The 15,827-nt window shown below is 40.4% G+C and overlaps 1 long non-coding RNA gene across 2 annotated transcripts in view; it reads right to left on the reverse strand.

Moving 5' to 3' along the window:
• Window positions 1-15,827, reverse strand: part of LOC134417567 (uncharacterized) — a 55,114-nt gene that overhangs the window by 19,973 nt on the left and 19,314 nt on the right. Inside the window, exons 2-5 of one of the 2 annotated variants that reach the window (XR_010027592.1) lie at window positions 14,474-14,636; window positions 13,412-13,508; window positions 8,494-8,647; window positions 6,794-7,389 (exon numbers count right to left, since the gene is read on the reverse strand). This is a non-coding gene — a long non-coding RNA (uncharacterized LOC134417567). Of the gene's footprint in view, window positions 1-3,803; window positions 7,390-8,493; window positions 8,648-13,411; window positions 13,509-14,473; window positions 14,637-15,827 lie in introns of those variants that run through there. The other variant, XR_010027591.1, reaches the window with a different exon arrangement.

The raw sequence follows: 15,827 nt of genomic DNA on the forward strand, positions 1-15,827 counted from the left end.
TGCTCTTTCTATTACACTAGCCAAAAAAGATCACTCTTATCTGAAGATCTGGAAAGCTCTGAGGACAAAGCTTTTCATTTGTTTGGTATGAAACTCCATGCTTCATTGTAACAAAAATCACGAGCAATACATGTGTCTCAGCAATGCAGTTTCCCTTCCTTGGCTTAGGTTACCTTCATCTCCCTGGTACTAGCCATTCAAGAAGACTCCTAGTTTATTTTACTCCAATTTGATTTGCATGACCAAACTGAGGGGTTTAGTGTATATATTTATTTTTTTGAGCACATATAATTCCTTATGCACAAAAATTAAACTCAGTCACAGAAGCCAAAATGAAGCCCTGCAGACCTGAATACTTTAAGGAGAGCATTTTACTTTGCTTTTTGTACAGGCATCAGAAATCAAAGTCCCAGATCTGCTATAAACTACTCATATTGGTGAAAGGTCTCAGAAATTACAAAATATATAGATACATACACACACACATATATATATAAAAATATATATATGTATGTCTGTATGTGTATATATGTACGCACACACATACATAAAAAGATATTTTTAATCTTTCCTTTCCTCTACCCTGTATAAAAATTATGTAACTGGGCAGTTAAGATTTGTTGGCCAGTGGTGGAAGAGCTGCATTTTGAATTGCCTTCTAGCAAGGCCCAATGATCAGAGAAGTTCTAGAAAGACCATCTTAATTCACCCTGCTCAGTAAAGCCTTTGGTTCATTCTAAGTCCTGAGCTCAATAGAAAACTTCTTTAATTTCAGTTTCTGCAACAGGTGTAATTCATCTAAAATGAGAGTCTGGCCAAGCAAGAAAAATAAAGGCTTTCAAAAATACAATTCCTCTAACAAATCATTTGTCAGAGAAAAATCATTTTATAAGAGATTCAAAATCAGCATCACATTTAATCCAAGATTCTTTCTAGATTTTTAAAGGCTGAAATAATATAGAATAAGGCGAAAAACTATGGATCTCTGTACAACATGTAAAAATGTCAAAGCTGGTATTTCAGTTTTGAAATAACAGCATAATATCTTAGCATAAAGCTGGTGAGTCATCCACATGCTAAACATTTGGAAAGTCCAGATGCTCTTGGCAAATTTGTTTTTAATAACAGGAAAGATTTTGTTTTCTTTAAGTTTTTTTTAAAGTGGAAGTAAGAATGATTTCTTTTCCTCCAGGTTCTGAACCTGGTTCACTGAGTTGGTAATTTTTTCCTAAGGTATCCCAAGCACCTTCTACCAACACTTGAACAGAAACTGAAGTCATGCTGAACTCTACCTATGAAATGGATTTTTTCGCATTCACTTTGACAAGAATAGCATCAGCATCCAGATTGAATTATAAATACATAATTATTTTTCTGTTCTTTATACAGTATTCCCACTTTATAATGGGGAGTCCTGAAGACAAAATTATTCCTGGGGAATGGATTTTTTGGTGCTACCTGCAACACTCTTGCTTCAGCAATCACTTTGATGACTTACCACACATCTTTCACTTTGCCAAAAATGTAACTGGAATATTGCAGGAGTCATAGGCTTTGGATTATACTTGCCTAATTCTTGATTAGGCAAATAATAACAGAGATGTACAGATAATGGATGGTGAGAAATAAGATAAACTTGTTAACCTCAGTACCTACACTGTACTTCTGTTACATTCATCATTAATTATTTCTGCCTTCATTAATTAATTACTTGAGACAGAAACATAACATCCAGTATTTCTGGTGCTTAGGCTTCATGCAGGAAGGTAGGCACAGCCTCTCAGGGCTCTGCTCAAGGCCTTACAGGACCACCCCAAGGCTGCCATGAGTGACTCCCATTCTGCTGCATGGCATGACACTGTATCATGCTGCACGGCTGGTGTGTGCCTGGCATCGCCAGAAAGGCAAATAGATTTGGAATTTAAACATTTTCCTATTGCATTTATCATGGAAAGCTTGTTGTCTCTATGGTAAACTATTTCTTAGATTACAAGAGAGTAGAGAATGATCAAGGAAGGAGGTACCTTCTCAGTGATATGTGCACAGGACACAAGTTGTCTAGATTAAGGAGATATAATGGGTTGCAAATCAGGCATGTTTTTCACTCACTCATAACCAAGCCTTTATTAACATTAACTTTTAAAATGGATGCCTTCCAACCATAGGTCCAAGAAGTGCTTCAAATGGTATGTCAGGATACACAGGCATTTTATACTGTTGGAGGATTAACATACAAGTTTCTCCAATGCATTTTGGGGGAAAAAAAGACAAAGCACAAGTCTTTCAAATAACCTTTAGATTTTCTCAGATCCTAACAACTATTTTGATTAATACTCCAGGACTTAACTCAACCACCTATTTATTAAGAAGTCAAGCCAGTATTTTCTACTAATGGTAGATGAGTTAACTACTTTCAGAAGTTCATCACCATTCACCTTTTGCATTACCAAATTAGAAGAGAGTGTCATTTTTATACAGTGTCACTGGACTTAGCATCTTCAAATGCCAAAGATGAAAATGAAACCTTATCTACCAGAATACACTGTAAATTATATCATATCTCTCCAATACCCTTAGGACACAAATAGAGGGAATTGTTTTCCCTGTTAGGTATGAAACACAGTAAAGGTTAAATTGGTTAGTGGCTTGAGGTGACACATTTTTCAGATGTTCTGGATGAGATCGTCCCTGAAATTCTATTCTAGAGGTCAAAGTCCCTTTTTTCCTTACGGTAAATAGGCAGTGACTAACTGAAGAGCAAGGATAACACTCAAGTTTATTAGGTGTTCCACAGCTACTGGGAAAATGTTTACATCTTTACTTTAAGTGAGTTTGATGGTGACTGAAGCCGGTGATCAAGCAGAGAGTCTGGTAATGCAGAGTGCACTCTGGAAGAGCAGCACTGACTGGAACATAAGTGATCGCTTGTGATTCTAGCAGGGGAACTGCAGTCATCATTTAGTCAATGATGTTTATTATTAACTGTGAAGAATGAGCTTTAGGCAGCAGAGTGGGAAATCACTGTGGGTGCAGTGGAATAAATGAAGATTTTTGTCCACTCAAGATAGGTTCTTAGCTGTTTCAGTTAGATATTAATTTTTATCCTGAATAGAATAAATCATATTAAATTAATTCTGGCTTCCTATAAATATAGCTGCTGTGCAGTTCTGTTCTTTTCCTTCACCAACCATTTATTGCTCACAAACCTACTGTCAAAATACAATTGATATATTATAACAATTATGAAACAGTAAAATGGGAAAAATTTTCCTTAATTATACTGTTAAGATAAGAAAACACATGATCTCTGCTTTGGTGACACTGTCAGCAATTTATTATAACATAAATAAGTTTTGGGAATGTACCTTTGTTTTTTGCATCTTTCTTAAGCCATATACTATTTGCATCTAGTCCGCTCAAGTGCAATCCGTGAGTGGGGGACTTCCAGATGATTCCAGAAGGTAAAAGCAAACCAACAAAAATGATGCACATTTTCCTTGAGCCTCTGTCCTTAGGAAGCATGAAAGTCAACTTGTGCCTGTGCCTCATTCAGAATCATTTTTCTTTTATGCTCCATTGTACTCTGAACAATTTCAGTTATAATGTGATACATTTTCTCAAAGTCAAGGGGACATAAAACAGTACGTGTGTTTCTTAACAGATAAATCCTGTCCACTATAATGTCATATTAACATTTTGGTTATCTACCCAAAGTTCAGGGACCTGTTTAAACTTAAATGATCCACCTAACAAGATATTAATCGGTGAAGAAGAGATACCACGATCTAATATCATTCCAATGATTTTATGTTATAGCAGCTTTATTGCAAGAAATATTTTAACTGCAAAGGTTATGGTCTCAGCTAAAATTTTGTATAAAACTTTTCCTGTTCATGTTTCAAACATTATCAATAAATAAATATTATGAACAATATAATTCATTTTGCAACAAAAGTGATTGATAGCATTATAGCTTCACAATTACTAAGCTGCCATGGTGGTAGATATTCTATAGCTATAAAAAACCCACAGAAGTGTAAAAAATTATAAGATTCAGCCTCAGTATTTCTCAATTATTCATCAAAAAACCCAAGCTACTTCCACTTCAGGTTTGTGTAAAGAAATACTGCCCTAACGGAGTTGCAGAGTTTGCTGTGGAGCACTTAAGTATACCTTAAATTAGATGGCTTCTCTAAGTTGCACCCAAAATCATATGAGTTCTCATGCCGGCATGTGATCCTCTCACAAAAGAACAAAGATGGATATTTGTACAAAACTTGGGAATTACTTAAGGTCTACAGTCTCAGGACTTAACAAATCTCAGTCATTATACTGAGCACATGATCTGAATAAAAATATATCAGATGTTTCCTAAGCACGTGGTTGACAGGCACCATATGGGAAGTGGGCTTGCCCATGTTCCCATTAGTTTCCATGGGCGTTTTGTCCCTTGGTTTCAGCTGCAGCAGGGGGAGAGCCTGGTCCAACAAGCGTGAGGAGCACGGCAGAGCACGTGTCCTTGGGACACTCGTTGGGGCTGCCTGGAGTTATGTCTGAGGCTGAGGCTGAGGTTTCTCAGCTGCTGTGGCTGCTGAGGAAGGGCACAGAGAAGTGGTGGTGGTGGTGGTAAGCCATGGCCACCTCCGGCAGGCACGCCTCACCTCACGCTCCACACAAGATCTCAGCGTGATCTGCACTGTTCCATTTATACACCACAAAGCCAAGGCCTCCATCCCACTCCAACACTCTGTGCCACTGCTGCTCAGCCTGGCCTGTGGCTGCTGACCAGCTGCAGGCATCACGGAGCAGAAGCAGACACGCTGACCTGTTCAGTAGATGCACACCTATGAAATTCAGCAAGGTCAAGTGCAAGCTCTGCATGTGAGTTGGAGCAATCCCAAACATAAATACAGGCTGGGCAGAGAATGGATTGAGAGCAGCCCTGAGGAGAAGAAGAACTTGTGGGTGTTGGTGCATCGATGACAAGCTCAGCATGAGCTGTCAATGTGCACTTGCAGCCCAGAAAGCCAACCATGTCCTGGCCTGGCAGTAAAAGAAGTGTGACCAGGAGGTTGAGGGAGGTGTTTTTCCCTTTCTACTTTGCTCCCATGAGTGCCTGCTTGGAGTACTGCATCCAGCTCTGGTGGCTCCAACATAAGAAAGATGTCAACCTGTTGGAGCAAGTCCTGAGCAGGGCCATGAAGATAATCAGAGGGCTGAGAACCTCTTCTATGAAAACAGGTTGAGAAAATTGGGGTTCCAACTCCTGGAACAGGGGTTATTTGGTCTGGAAAGGAAAAGGCTCCAAGATAACCTCATAGCAGCATTACAGCACCTGAAGGGGACCTACTAGGAGGCCAGAGAAGGAGATTTGACAAGAGCATGTAGCAACAAGTCAAAGGGAAATGGATTTACACTGAACGGGGACAGGTTTAGATTAGATATTAGGAAGAAATTCTCAACTGTGAAGATGGTAAGGCACTGGAACGTGTAGCACAGAGAAATTTTGGATGCCCCATCCCTGGAAGCTAAGTTGAGTGGGGCCTTGAGCAATCTGCACTTGTGGACAGCATTCCTGCCCATGGCAGAGCAGTTGGAACTAGGTGATCCTTAAGGTCCCTTCCAACCCAAACCATCCTATGATTCTGTGCCTGGACACCTGCCTAGTGTGTCTGGCAGGCAGCTGTGTGGATGCCACTTTACCTGTGGCTGCCCATTTATTATAGCTGAGGTTTTTCATATCATTGAGGCAGAAAGAATTTTTTTTTCAGGATGTACCAGTCTGCCAAGAACCATGGATGCAAACTCTTGAAATGTGCCTTGAAATGCCAGCTTTCATTCCATCCGTCAAAACTGTATATATAAACAAATTCATGTTTGTTCAAGATGCATAGCTGCAGTAAGCAGAACTTGCTCAATTTGCCAGGAAACAGCTCAAAGCAATGAGAGCAAATGTGACAAAATATGTTTGGCATGAAGAGCAAAGTCAAAGCCTAGAGACCCTGTAGCACACCTACCACTTTTTTCTCAAAGTGATTGTAAACCACTTTGCCTTGTTTTATAAATTCATTCAAGTATGAGAAATGTTTTTTCTTTCCAGAAACAATGCTGTTGAACATATAGCTACTGAGCATGTTTTTGCCTTCAGTATGATTTCTGAGAAATGTTGCTTTAAATATGAAGCCTATACCAAAAAGACAGCCATTTGCATAGGCAGCTTCTTCTTCTCTATATCTTTTGAAGTATTGCCTGTTGAAAATACATTGGGCCTCTATTTGCTTGCACTTTAGTACTTAATCATAAAGGAAGCTCAGGTTTTATTGGACAGCTTCATGAAGGAAATATGTTGGCACAACAGAGGCAGAAGGCAATACTAGGAGAGGGACAGCTTTCATAGAATTTTAAGAGAACTGAAACAGATGCAGCTAATATCAGATATTTCCAGTGGCAGGTTCATTTCCAGCTTTTCCAGCTCAGGCTGTTAAAAGCCCTTCTGAAGCTGAACTTCCTCAGTTTCTCAGCTGCCCTTCTACTCTCCTTTCTTGGTGTCATACAATTGTGATGTCTGGTGAGGGGATGTTTGGCCTACAAGCTGTTCTGACACATCTGGCTGGGATGACTCAAGGCACATGAGCCAGGCAGCACCCACATTACCCTTCAACCTCATCTGAGTTTTACTAGAAGTAAAGAAGAAAACTAGGAGGCAGAGCAAACAGAACTTCTGCCCATCTACAGTTGTCTACATGTCATGTGTCTTCAAGCCTGAAGCAGGAGAAAAGAAGCTTATATGAACCTTTCTGCGTTTGGGTCCTTTCTTAAGGATGCTGAGGTGGGTACCACCGTGGTCCACAGGAGCTGATCTCTTCAGCACAGGGAGATTCCTCAGGAGATTGACAGCAGTGATTCTTGCCAGCAAATTTTTCATTCACAACATGTGCTATCTTCCTTCACAATACACACATGTGCATCTCATGCTTCACTGGTTTAAATAATTTTTATCTTTTTTACCATTTGGCAGTAATATACAATGTCTACCCTCTGAAGTCCCTGTAGGGCTGGAAGAAAATCTCTAGCCGAATGGCAAACTCCGTGGGCAGCAAACAAGCATTTGCAGTGCAAAGGAGGTTTCTAGAAGGCTGCCAGCAAAATAACACTGAAGCTTCTTCCTCTGCATGTGCTTAGATTTGCTTCCCACAAGGCAGTACAAGCAGTGGTGGAGTGGGCTGGATTAAGAATGAGCAACAGTGAGTCACTAATCATTGTCAATTCACTGATAATCACCAGAGCACCACTCCACAATGACATCCTGGCATTGCCATTGATGTCTTGCTGTTGTTGAGGGGATCCTTCACAGGATTGCAATGCAGCTTTACTGCAAAAATCAGGTACCTGCAAAGTAAGATTAAAAAAAAAAAAAAGGCACTTTTCCTAGCCAAATACAATTCAATTATAATGAGTTCACTTTGTGTGCCATTGCTAAAGGAAAGAACAGTCTGCAATGTGACACATGCTGTATCTATCCTATTTCACAGCCTAAGATTTCTGGTTAATCTTCCCTTCTGATTTTTTTCTTGCTGTTGTTTACTCTGGTTTTACAGTAAGTGCATGATGAATACACCCCCAATTAAGTGCTCTTTAACTGCCCCACAAAAAATTAGCCACTCTTTTAAAAACACTTTCCTGGGATCCTAGCCTTTATCCATTCTGAATTTAACATAAACTCCCGTCTCTCTGATGTCATCTACTAAACAGTGTCAGACTGGGGCAGTGCTTCAGTGAGAAACTTCCAAGAAAAATGTAAGTGCTGCAGTGACTCATTCTCTTCCCTCTGACTCAGTACTAGATTGCTCTCCTAAGATGCTCTCCTGGAGGTGTTATCTTTCAGATGTGATAAAAAACTCTGTTCTGACCACATACAGGAATTTTTGTAACAGGGGGAGGAGATTTGTGCTGTATTTTGCTGTATAGCCCCCATACCCCAACGGAATTAACTCAGAAAGTGTCTGGAGTGGATAGGGCACTCTCACCCCCCATGTTTGTTTCCACTCCCCCCTTGGAGGGTTAGCGGACAGAGAGGTAGCTCACATACTGCTTAATCTCCTTCAGCCAGAGGCAATTTTAAAAAACAGGAGTAGGTGATTGTTAGCTATTCCAGCTTCCTTCGGGTGAGTCAGATAGGCAGAGAATTCACAAGTCCTCCCACAAAGGGAGACCGGGGCAGGATGACCCCCAGTGCTACTGAGCACCGATAATGGTGCAGAACAGCGATGTGAGAGATGTGGGGATGGATGTCCCTCTGAGGCCTCCTAGGTGTATCCCGAGGAGAGTTTCTATTTCTATTGGCTTTGATTTCTTTGTGATAGTACCTCACACCATTCACATAATTTCTTTCCACAGGCAATCTGTGAGTGAGGAGTTGCCTGATCAGCTAAATCACAGTAACTAAACAGATTTTATTTTTGCCCTCCCAACCCATATGCCTTTCTTCCTTACCATTTCTAATTTGCATTTCACCCAAGCCTTCACAAAATATCTTTGCTACAAGCTTAAGGTTTCCAGACCAGACCTAATGGGCCAGATCACAAAACATCAATGAGCTGTTGTTCAATGAAGCTTCCATTTCCATTCCATGGTCCCAGATATTTTCCTGAAAAAAAAAAAAAAGCTTTTCTCCTCCACCATCTCAGAGAAACCGAATAAACTCCACCCCCCAGAGTTATGGAAAAAAAAAACTCGTGGTCCTTTTAGAAGTCAGCTGATAAACTGATACCTTTAATTGCTGCTAATAGGCTGGAAAAAAAACCCATTCTGAAAATGGAATGAGCTACTCTAGCCGTGACAATAGGTGATGATGATGATGACAATGTCTTGACTTTTCAGTCTGTGTTTGCTAATCATTGTACATCCATGTGGGGAAAAAAAACAAAAAAAAAAACAAAAAAAAAAAAAACACAAAAAACAAATCTCACAGGTGTCCACAGGTTCTAGGCTGGCTTGGGCAGGCATTACTATTTTCCTATACTGCCCTAAAATTTTGCCCAGGGCAGCAATGCAGAAGAGCCTGGTTCATGGGTGCTGCAGCACTCTATAAAATGGAACAATACTGATGAATCCCCTTCCCCATCAGTGCCTCAGGGATCAATCTCTGCCCTTCTGAAAAGCAGCCAGAGTATCTATCCACCCTACTGCTTGTGACTCCTCAAACAGGCAGAAAAGAAAGAATAAGCAGAGTTTGGCAGGGTAACCCTGCCATTTGCACCTCTCCCAGCTCAAACTCAGTAACTACGAATGCTGCAGTTCTGCAATGAGTAATGAAGACTGTGCTGTACTCGATGATTCATTTCTTAAGTCTGCCTGCAGCTTTGAAGTCTTTCATTAACTGTGTGATATGCATTCAACAGATTAGCTAAATGATCTAAGTATTATATAATTAATCAGCAGAGTGTAGGATACCCCATCTGACATTTAGCTGGGAGCACTGAGGTGCTTGTATTTTATGGCCTTGTACAGGCAACTCAAAGCAAATATTCACTAAGTGAATGAAATACCTTGCCTAATTAAAACAGCCCTGGTAGAACTCCTAATGTATCACATTGCATCAGTCTGATGTCAAGCACAAGGCTAATGTGATGTAATGGTATGCCACGCAACACCTTAGGTACAAAATAATTAATTGTATCCAAGGCAAATAATAGGAAGACTTTCAGATAAATACAGCTACGCTGTGTGGGTAGGCAGAGCCCTTTTCCAGTTCTGCATTAAAACAAGCTACTAGCAGCTTCACTGGTCTCCAAGGAGCCTGGGGGAAAAGTGTTTCTCTCATCTGCCTCCAGTTTTTCTAAGTACAATTTTATGAATAATGGCCTTTTAGGTTTCATGAAAAAGATTGGTTCAGACCGGCTCAGAACACAAATATGTTTATGTCCTTATTTGTGGAATCTGTTTTCTTTGAATAAAAAAATGTCTTTAAAATAAAAAAAAACTGCAAAATGTAAAGATTTACAGACTAGAAAAGTAGACATAATTCTTTAACTATTTAAACAAGTATTTTGGGCTTTTCTGTCACCTCTGAGACTCTTCTGTGAATTTGACCTATAATTTAATTCTCACAAACATTCCCATAGTGGTTTTTTGGTCATGGTCATACAAATTAATAATAATTTCTCTCCTGCATTGGTTTTGTGAGGTTTAACATGACCTCTAAAAAATTATATAGTCCTTAATATTCACTATTATATTAGATTTAGGCATCTTTGAGAGAGTGAAAGAGAGATTGAGGAAGAGAGAACCATGAAGGATTTACTCTTCAAAAGGAGTAAGTGGCAGTCAGGAATTAACTGTTCCCATAACCCTCAAGCCTCATCCCTCCTCCTGAGATTAGTTATTGAAATGACAAGAAGGTCTTTAAATAGAATTAAGTTTCTAAGGGAAGCAAATTCCTTCACAACATTTTGTTGCCTTCATTCCTAAGGGAGGCAGATGCCTGCTTGTGCTACCTTCTACTAATTGCTGCTTATCACAGTCTTTCAAGCAAGTGGCAGACAAAACCTGCAGCTGGACAGATGAACGAAGAAACAGGAGTTATCCCTGAGAACACCTGGTCTGGAAGCAGGTGTTCCTCTTCTTGTCTCAGGTCGAAGCTGGCTCATGTCAGGGACACCAGGAGCAGCAATCAGCAGAGGTGTCAGAAAGGGCACGGGCTCAGAACTGGATTCCCTGTGCCAGAGGGCTGCAGCCAAGGGAGGTGTCAGAGCGTGGGGTGAGAGCTGTGAGGATTAAGCCAAGTCCTCTAAATTTTCCAACTTTGCCCTGTTCCTTCTTGTGCTGCAGACCCTGCTCTGACTGTCCTTCCCACTGCAAAATTTTCATTTTGCCTCAAACTCAGAAGCTGTGACTCAGCTCTGGTCCAAGCCTGGCATGCACAGAAGGAGCAATTTATACATTGTGAGGTCTTTCAGACTGTGCATTTTCTTCAATCCTTACAGATCTGACACTAGGGAAAAGGACAAATATCTACAATGCAAACCTCCCCATCTGAGCTTGTAGGCTAAACAGCCTTTAGAGCTAAGAGGGAGAAACAGGCACTCAGAGGGCGCAATCTCTCTAATCTGAAAGGAAATGGCTAAGATAGGGCAGCTCTTTCCATTGACTATAAAAGGACTAGCATAATTTGGTCAAAGGAGATATCTACAGTGTGGGTGTTTACAGTTAGATGAGATGTCTCATATCTCCATCTAATAAAGAAAGATAGCAGAGTATCATTGATTTGAGTTGCAAAAATCATCCATACTTCCATTCCCTTTCCATGTGAATGAGTACCCTAGCATTTCAAATTTATGTGTTTCTTTAATGGCATTGCCCAGGTAAAAGCTTTTCACTAAATATTTGCAGTCAGGAGAACAGTAGCAACCACTGGCATGAACACAAAGCAACCAAAATCACCTCACAACCCACATAAAACCCTAACAAAAGACTGTTAATGTGGTATGAAAGTAGTGTCCCATGTAAAGACAGAAAAGTAGATGCTAACAAGAATGAAAAGAAAAAAACAAAACAAAGCAAAAAACACAGAAAAATTAACTACCTTGCCACCATAAAGTTACATTGCAAATTTGTAGTATTCTTTTTTTTAACTATTCCTTCATGTGGTATATTATCTTAAGCATTAATCAAATTGCCTGATATGCTTCCTTTATCATTTCTGTCTTCAATTCTGCAAGGGCACAATTTGCCACATTAGAATAATACTTTTTTGCTTAGTTTCATAATAATATTTAACTCTTGTTAAAAATGTACATTTTGCATGGAAAAGAAGTGGGTGAAAATGAAATAGCAGGATTGCACTGAAGCATTGTTCATAATGAGTATTCTGGTCTCTCTTTGCTTTGTTTGTGTTGGTAGGACCTAGGAAAGGCAATCTGTCATTAAGAACAGGCACGCTTTTACAATACTGCTCTTAATTGAAATGCCTTTCTTGTTGTGGCATTGCCCGAGGACAAACCAAGATTTAGCCCCCGTTATTTGTACAGCACTTAGCTGCAAACGATGCTCGATGCTCGGAGTATACAGTCCAAGTAGACAATATAAAGGAGAGGAAAAGCATGAAGTATGTGAGCAGAGCTAGCAGCAATAGCAACATCAGGTCAGGTGGTTTTCTTGGTTTTTTTTTTGTTTGCTCAGTTGGGGTTTTTTTTGGGGGGGGGTTGGTTTGAGTGTTTTGGGTTGGTTTTTTTTTTTTTGGTGGGCTTTGTGGATTTCTTGTTTCTTTGTCTTTTTCATTTTGTTTGTGGTTTTATTTTTTGTTTTTTGGGTTTTTTTTTTTTTTTCTGTAACAATTTTTCTACCGTTTTTTCTGCTGTAATGATAAAAAAATGAAAATTTGTTCAAGAAATGAAGAGACCAAGGAAATATGGCAGGCCAAGAAGGCAAAAGTAATGACTGCAAGGATAATAATGGGGGAAGTTTGGATCATAACATCATTCAGCACAGGGCACAGCAGGACAAGGTCTCAGCAAGCCTTCAGCTTCCTTCTTCAATTGCTCCTAGTGCACATTGCACTCTGCCTTCACATTTCCATCAGAGGCTTTACTGGCAGGGGGACCCAAATGCCACTGGTGCTGAAGGGAGAGATGGACTTGAACTGTGCAGCCTTTCCACATCGAATGGAGCGTCTGCTGCTTTAATTGTTTCTGAGCAACTCCAGCAGGTTAAACATGCCTATTTAACCAGGTGCCCGTTGGCAGGTTGGAGTACTTTAGCAAGCATAAATTAGCATAGCCTTACTGACATTAACAAGATGGGACTGATTTACAGTCACTAAGGAGGCTCAGCTTTGTATCCAAGTAGCCAGTAACATTCCTGAACCTTTCCATAGGAAAAGAAGGCTTCTCTGCAGGAACTTCTTCAGACAGCATTTGTCAGGAAAGAATTGTTTTGAATGTTAAAAAGTCTAATTTGTTGTTCAGAGCTGCAGGGAAGAGTGATTAAGCAAGGAGATGTACAGCAATTTTTATCCTCGTTGTTCTGTTGGCTCTCTTTGTATGAAATATGTAGGTGAGAGGTTACAATTTCTTCATTGTCATGTGGGTTTGAATTAAAGATATTTCAAATTTTATCTGAACGTGTGGCACTTTTTTCATAATTTCTGTGAACACTCTAAAAACAATGGCAATTTCTGTCCCTCCACTCACCCTCTCACCCTTCATTTAGCACAAAGAAGAGCTGCAGCATGTCTCTGCCTGTGTGTGTATTCCAAGAGATGAAGTGCAATAACAGGTCGGTTGCACAGCAGATTTGCTATTGCCAGGATAAATGCAGTGATTTCAGACCCACTGGATGGCGAGGCTCAAGGAGCAGGCAGCCATCTATTGGTACAACACTGGGGGACTTGAACAAGCACCCCTGCGCTCACCTGCAGCAGCTGCCCAACCTGGACCAGGAAGCAATGTCTCTGGAAGGAGACAAACGCCGTCAGACGAGGATTCCCTTCTGTATGTAGGGGTTTAATTCTGCATTATCATAAAAACAAAGGAAGAATAAGGTTTCTGGAATTATGGACAAGGCTATTAGTTTATTGTTTCCACTAACACTAGTGGATGACATGCAAACAGTGATCTTTGCTCTTTCATAGCAGCAAATATTCAGAGAAGTCCCATACAGATATTACATTTTATAAACAATCATGGCAACTTATGAAAAAAAAACACTTAATCCATTACTGTTGTTACTGTTAACCAAATAAAAAGCAACATGTGGACGCATTAAAGATTAAAACCTCAAACACTGAAGGAGTTAGAAGGCAGAATGGTGATCCCTGAGAGTGGATAGCAAAGAAGGAGGCTGGGTGAGCATGAACCATGTGCTCTCCTACTCATGCTCAGGAGTTTGTGTGGGTGTGTATGCCACTTAGTAGTTTGCAAGTCACAGAGATAAGCTACAGCCGGGACATTTTAGGATCTATTGCTATTATTGTGTCATTGTTATTTATTTGAAAGTCACAGCAGTTTCCTATCTCTTTGTAAACTAGTAGTTAGCATCTGAAAAGCTCTTGAACACTGAGTCTGAGGTCTGTATGATTCTGAAGAGACAGGAATGGGATGGACACTGACAGACTCCTCTTTATTCATTCCTGAGAGCTAATGGGCTCATACAGTTATGGATAGGAGGGGTGAGCATTAAAGTTAGGGCAGCCTCAGTGTGTGTGTCAGAGCCCACCTTGTGCCTCTGTACTGCCAGTTATCAGTCCAGCCCATAATCATTTGGCTCTTTTATCACAGCAGACATGAGTTCCTCTCACTTTGGAGTCCATTCAAGTTATCTAAGGCTGCTTGGTGCTAGGGACGCACATGTGCTTCTTGGTCTCACACTGCTCCAGTTCTATCTCGGGTACTCGGAGACACATTTCATGTGTGAGCGCAGAACGGATCAGAGCAGCCCTGCAACTGCAGCACAGAGTTGTGTGCTTCACACATACCTCAAGCACATCTCTGCTCACAGGGCTTGGCAGCAGCTGCTCCTTCCACGGCAGGCAGCCCCACGCCACGCAGCTGCCTTGGCTCCCGACATCTGCCATCCAGAACTTTCTCATCTCGCTTGGGTGAGCTTGGCCAGTGGCTGCAGAGCCTCAGCCAAGACTGCTGCTCGAGAAAAGGCACTCGTGTTAAGAGGATATTCATGCAGGAAGAAGTGAAATTCTGTTACCAGGCCTTCATCATTAAACAAGCTCTACGCAAACATGACATTTCACAGCCTGTAACAAGACAGATGCATAAGTATTTTGTTTTGCCATCAGTAGCCTAAAGTAGTGTTGGAAAGCTCATTCAGGTAACTGGATAGTTTTGCAAAGTACTCCCTTACTGATTTACTCATAAAGAAAGAGTTCCTTTTAACTTCCATCCCTTTAACCCTTCCGAATTTTTCCATAATGATAAACATTTTATACATATATAAAACATGTAATTTCTTGCTTCCTACATATAGAATAAATTATTCTTGTATGTTTGTACTTCCTAAGGGACATTTTTACATATTTTATGACGCTTCTGTGATTGAAACTCCTGAATCACATAGAATTTATTTCCAGACACCTGTAAATGGTCAGTCAGTACTCACTTGACTGCATCTAGAATGTAATGTGTTTGTGATTTCTTGCTTCAGCCATTGCATTATTTGCAATTTTTACAGCCCAAACATAACTGTGTACCCATACCTTTGAAATTAAAGAGGGAACTGTATTTAAGACGGCCACTATTTATCTGATTGGGATAAACCATGGAAACTTCTTATCTCTATATATCGACATTCTCCAGTAGGTTGATAATATTATACAGCAACAACAAACTGGCAAGTAGCAGTAAAGGAGAAGATTGACGGTTTATATCAGCCCACAAAATTTTGCTTCATTTGAGGATCCTTGACTACACAGTCCTGAGTGATATATTTTAAATAATCATTTTATCCACCTGCTCATCACCTTTTATTAAGGTGTCCATTGAGGGGAAAATAGGTTTCAGTGACCTGAAACATTATAAGGAGAGTTCTCAGCTATCACTTTGCTAATAGCAAAGGGAAAGTTTTTATCTCCCAGGCTATCCCAGGCAGGAGCAGTGTGATTACAGTTCAGACAATTCCATGACATTATCAACAATGATGTCTCTGTATCTAGAAGGCCTCTCCCATGTGAAGAGATCTACCTCAATGAGGCGTCAATCCATGATCTTTCCTACCCTACACATCCATCTTGTCTGGAAGAGTGTTAGGGCTACTTGCACTCCATGTGAGAATCCCAAAAGTAGTTTCCTACTACCTCTTCCAGTACAGAAAAATTC

Source organism: Melospiza melodia, chromosome 4 (assembly GCF_035770615.1).
Source record: "Melospiza melodia melodia isolate bMelMel2 chromosome 4, bMelMel2.pri, whole genome shotgun sequence".
In the NCBI taxonomy this organism is placed as follows: Eukaryota; Metazoa; Chordata; class Aves; order Passeriformes; family Passerellidae; genus Melospiza; species Melospiza melodia.